Source organism: Cyprinodon tularosa, unplaced genomic scaffold, assembly GCF_016077235.1.
Source record: "Cyprinodon tularosa strain WSP-4 unplaced genomic scaffold, ASM1607723v1 ctg229, whole genome shotgun sequence".
In the NCBI taxonomy this organism is placed as follows: Eukaryota; Metazoa; Chordata; class Actinopteri; order Cyprinodontiformes; family Cyprinodontidae; genus Cyprinodon; species Cyprinodon tularosa.
In genome coordinates this window covers 540995-546985 of record NW_024038856.1, presented here as the reverse complement: position 1 = coordinate 546985, position 5991 = coordinate 540995, and positions in this window count along the sequence as shown.

Genomic DNA, 5991 nt, shown 5'->3' with positions numbered 1-5991 from the left:
CTCATAGTTTTGAAAAATAGCACCAGTTTTGATTAAACGGGAACAAAAGCGTTTCAGTTCTTTGTTCACTGGTGAAAAGGTAGAAGACGATTTTTAAAAATAAACCAAACTGGGCGGGGGGGTGCCAAAAAAGATTTTCCTTTATTTACATTAATACTCCTAAATAAATAAATTGCTCCTAAATTTATAAGAAATAAGTCAACATAAGTTTTTCTCATAGAATGCAAAAATATTTCTTTTTAAACTCTTCTACAAAATTTAAGTGCTAAAAGTAAGGAACTTGTTTTGTATCACTTTGCAAGTCTATACCTTTAACCATAAATGGTAAAAAAAAAAAAATTCAGAAATGTTTGGATTTATTATCAATTGTAAAAATTCATAATAATCTGAATGAGTGTGTTTTTTTTGTTGTTGACAAAAGTGGGTAAAATGTCAACAACAAAAAAATGTGCCGAAGTAAAATTAAAGATACTTCAACATGTTGTTACTCAAGTAAAAGCAAAACATAGCATCCTAAAAATTACTGACAGCAAAAAAAAATCTGGTAAGAAAGCTACTCGAATATTGAGAAACTAATTATAAAAAGTGATATTTAATAATGATCGAATTGTAAAGAAACAAATATAGTTTTGTAAAAAAAATGGTACATAGAAGACAAAATTGGGAAACAATGAAAAACTAAATATTTGTAAAGAAAAAAATTCAGGCCACAGAAACTTCAAAATATTTTCTTAAATTAAAACTTCTAAAATCATAAAAAATATACAGCACGTCAGAACAGTCCAAAGCAAATATCTACTCTTTACTATATGTTTACCTGACCTCTAAATAATGACCTCAGCAAATAGAAAATAACTTTTAAATGACAAAGCTTCCATATAAACAGGAGGTCTCACTTCAATATAGACTTTAAGTGTGTCCGTCTCTGGTACTTTTGTGGTTAAAATAACTTCAAATAAGTTATTCAAGGTGAGTAGAGTAGCAAAACATTTAGTCATGAGTAGCAATATTAATAATGTTAACTGAATTAAAAGTAAAAAGAACAGGCCAGTGAATCTACTTCAAAAAGACGATAGTGTTGAAATTATTCAAGTAAATTTAACCCCTAAATTCACTCATTTAGAGGTTGCAAATATCTGAGATTTTCCAAACATTCTGCATGTAATTAAAGGTTTAGTGGGGGGTGTTTGTTTTCCTTGTGGATCATCAAAATAAGTGGTCCTCCTAATTGTCAATCATTCTGGTGATATGTTTACGTAAGGCCATCCTACGTGCTCGTCCCCATTTTCACTTACCGGTGGTGAGTTGGACATAGTGGAAAAATTGCAAATATTCTTTTGGAAAGTAAGCTTGTATGAGCGAAGCAAACAACAACTTTTAAACAGAGCGTGCACAAGCCCATTTCTCCTCGTGCACGCTCTGTTTAAAAGTTGCTGTTTGCTTCGCTTGCACGTGTTTAAAAGGCATTCCCTATCAGGAGCGGGTACAGGGTTGTGCATGTGCTTTTTTTTAAGTGGAGAGGGTGGGTCTTTTCAAAAATCCTCCACTACACCTTTAATATATAAAAACAGCCTAAGTTTCTCTGAATTGCACTTCCCCCTCAGCTCCTTTACTGTTACTGACTTGATATTAATGGCCCTAAGTCACTGCTGGTAGAAGATGGGGAACATCTTCTCCATCCTGGTTCAGAAGCTTCAGGGATGAAGCTTCTGACGAAGCAGTTTCATCTACCATGATATAACCACCTCACTCTGTGGAGCTGACTGGGACCACACAACTTAAAGTCTAGTTATGATCTGTGAACTGCAGGGTATTTGTTATATTATTTTGCCAATCCCTCTCTAAACTGGCAACAGAGATCAAAATGTCTTTGCTTAGAATGTAAATGTGTTGTTTATCAGGTAGTTGTTTGATAATAGAGCAGTTTACTGTTCTGATTAAAAGCCTTTTATAATGTTAGAAATCAGTTTAATTATCAAAAAGCTCACACAAAATGTAGCTAAGGGATCAGGCCTGTTGCAGCCAAGCATGGATCCCATAGTGATGCTGTGGATCCAGAACCAGGAGCCCTACACAAGGGATAAAAGGTCATATAAATGTGTGAGAGAAACACAAAGAGCAGAAGAACAACAACATAGGAGCCCCTCTGTGTGCCTCCGCCCGGGGCCCTGTGGGGTTATTATCCGTCCATGCAGTACTCGTAGATTGCTCCACTGCCAGTTGCACAACAAGCCTTCATCTCTGCCAAATAGGACGTAATGTGTCGTCGCTGCTTGGATGTAACGTTTCTACTTCCCCTCAGGCTGTGTGGTGGGCGGGGCCTCATCTCCACGCTGCCACACCCTCAGTGTGTAGATGTTTAACTTGTGTGTCGGCGTGTTCCCCTCTGATGTGCCTCTGGTAGCTTTCTGCTGTAAGTTTTTACTCTGTTTAGATCAATAGATGATTTTATTTTTGCAAACTGAAGCTGTTTTTTTTTTTTAGTTTGAAGGTTTAACAGTAAATTGCACTAACTGATCCTCTCATATGTGTGGTTCTATTGAATGTTATCTCAGCTGAAGCTAATTATAGCTCCTAAATGTATATGGTTAACTCAGAAGATTGGTCTAAGTGTTAAATCATAATAAAGATGAATTATTTACTAAATATGGATTTTTTTTGTCTCTGTTTTAATCACATCTGAAATAATCTAAGGGATAAAAAAATTTACTTAATACTTAAAATGTTCTGAATAAAACATTCTCTTGTCTTTTAAAAACATTTGTTTTCAGAGGAACATAAATCGTTTAAATTGATAAAAAAAAGCTTCCTTAACAAACTGATTGGTTTCACTTTAGCAGATTAGCTCTATGATTTTTATTCCACTTTTATTCAGAATTTTAGGTTTAATCCATTCTTTATCCCACATTTCCTTGAAGAAATTTGGGATAAAGAATGGATGATAGAAATTTATATTTCATTTTTTTTTCTCACTGGCTTTATAATTCTTTTTTAACTGATTTATATAGTGTATTTATTCTGATTTCATGACAAACAAAACAAACTTCCTGAAAAAAGCAAAATCCACAACACTGCTAAAATGGAAAAGAATCCAGGTGTTATGGCCTAGTAAAATCCCAGACCTAAACCTGAATGAAAGTGCTGTGATGGGACCTTCAGAGAGCTTTGGGAAAACCTCACAGAAAGCACTGGGCCAACTTTCCTCCTCTGTAATGTGTAAAGATTTACAGTATAAAGCCAGACAGAAAAAATACTGCAAGGATGGTTATCTTAAGTCTTGCATCACAAGGTTATCTATACTTCTATATCTTTGAAGGATGGTGTTGGGTTTTAATCCAGAAAAATGTGAGTTTAAAAGATTAAAAGGAAATGATCAACACAGAGACAGGGTTTTGTGACGTCAGTGTCTGCAGGGTGGAGAGCAGCTGCCGGCTCAGAAAACCAGCAGCTACTCACACAGATCCCTTCATAGCAAAGCCTTTTATTAACAGTTTACAACATCAAACAGGCGGGCCTAAAACAGAAGAGCCAGTAATGATTGTCTGGGAGGATGCAGGTAACAGGATAGTGTGAATTGACCAACTGGCTGGATGGAAGTCACACAACCGTGTGATTCTGACTGGAGGTCATAAAAGTTTATGACCCTTCTGGTTGATTCACAGCATAGAAATGTAACATCCTCTTTCTTTCAATGTTTCATATGTCCACACAATAATTTTATAATTATCAGTCTAACATTTCCCTCCTCTTATACATAAAAACATCAGCATCTTTCAATTCATATTGTATTCATAGGAGTAGGAATATGAGTACAAACATAACAGTCTGTTTTGTTCAAATCTTCAGCAACGCGCTTGGCATGTTGCCACCACATATTGGCACCGTATGGATGACTTTCTGTGGATCCATCAAAAATCATCCTGCTCTTCCTTTGTTTCAGACGGTCAGTTTGAGTCCCTAGAAACACCACTCCAACGGTCACCACCAGGCAGATGAACGTCATTAGTTCTTTCATCTTCATCAGCTCTTCCAATGAAACACCCATTAACTAGGACTCTAAAGGACTGGGTTAGGTTGTTTCCTTCACCAGCGTTGAGACGAGTGGTCCTAAAAAAACCAAACCCCTTTGAAGCTGGACTTCACCACAGATCCCTCACCTTAGTTATGGAGTTCCTGTGAAGGTAATTGGGCTTCTTGCTGTGGAAAGTTTTTAATCAGTTTACAATGACTGGTGGATCCAAGTGTCTCTCTCCTGGATTTTCACGGCAGTGGGGGTTGTTAGTTGCACTATGTAGGGTCCTTCCCACCTCGGAGCTTTCCAAGTTTTCCTTTTGATGATTTTAATCAGCACTCTTTCTCCAGGCTTGAGGCCTTCCTGTGGGGAAACAAAAGGAGCACTGGGCAGATTACATGTTTTCCGAACAGTTTTGTCGCTGAAAAGCTTCAGCATTCACTTAGTTAGCGGGTCAATGTCATCTTGTTCTATTTCTGCCCATGGCTGTCCTTCCCATAGAGGTAGAACAAAAGGTTGACCACCAGTGTTGGGCACGTTACTTTGAAAAAGTAATTAGTTATAGTTACTAGTTACTTCTCCCAAAAAGTAACTGAGTTACTAACTGAGTTACTCCACAATAAAAGTAACTAGTTACTAGTAAAAGTAACTATTGCGTTACTTTTGCGTTTCTCGCCCCCGTAAACCTCACCACCCAGCCCCCACCTTCTCGCCGTGTGTTTCCAAAGCCAGCTGAATAGAGCGTACGACAAAGACAAGAACCTGCAGACAGTTTAGCATTTATTGCAACTCAACGTAAATGACATCAGGGGGGAATGCCATGTGAAGTTTTATAACAGGACATTCAGATCCAGTGAGTATATGAAATTAATAACTGGGGATGTCTAATTCTGAAATCCTGTGTGTTTGGGTTGTTATAGATACTGCAACATCTATCTATCCATCTATCTATCTAGATGTATACTCTGTGTGTGACATAAAATATGGATCTCCATCCCTGCCACAAAGGCCATCAAATAATGTTTAAAATAAAAAAAAACAGTAGGTTGAGAAGGCAGAGTATCCATCCATCCATCCATCCATCCATCCATCCAGATTTCTCCCTTTCTCCATATAGGCTATCATTTCTGGCTGTTGTCAGGTTCATTTGATCGTTCACGCTCTCCATAGTTCTCCTGTGGCGCGAGCACAGGGCGACTGTTGCGCGCCTTTAGCGAGCATGCGCGTTTCCTGTCGCTTGCGCGGTGACTCTTGCCGCCTGCGCTGTGTGGAGATGCAGAGGAAACCGTTATGTGATGGGGAAACGCAGCTCTACGTAACACCGGTATTTCCATGTGGAAAACGCTGTTTTGCTGCTGGAGTCATCCTCACTCTCCATCTCTCTGTGTGTGCTGTACGTTAACACCCACCAGCAGAAACACCCACCTATTCAACTGACAGACGGAATCTCATCCTCCCCTCTCTCATGACAAGGCGCGCACCTCTGGATGACCTAAAATAATCTTTAATATCTCTTAAACAAAAGTAGCCCAAACAATATTTTTTTCTGCACAAATCTGCACTAACGTTGCACTAACCATTCAGTCTATTTGCAGAGTTTTTTGACGTGGGTGGGGTGTCAGCTTTACGCAGCTGCGCACGAGTCCTATCATGAAAAAAGGTTCATTGTGCGACCTGAGTAACGCGCAGTACCGGGGTGCCTGCAATGGTAACTGCGTTATAGTTACAGTCAAAGTAATTAGTTAGATTACTCGTTACTAAAACAAGGTAACGGCGTTAGTAACGCCGTTACTTTCAACGCCGTTAGTCCCATCACTGTTGACCACAATGAGGGTTGGCCACCTCCAACACCGGAAAAGCACATGCCCCCTCCCCAGGATCTTGGTCCTGTTCTTGTTTTTTTAATTCAGCCAATCTTGGATAAATAGGGTCAGATGGGCCCCTTCCACAAGCCTCCACTTGATAATCATCCCTGTAAC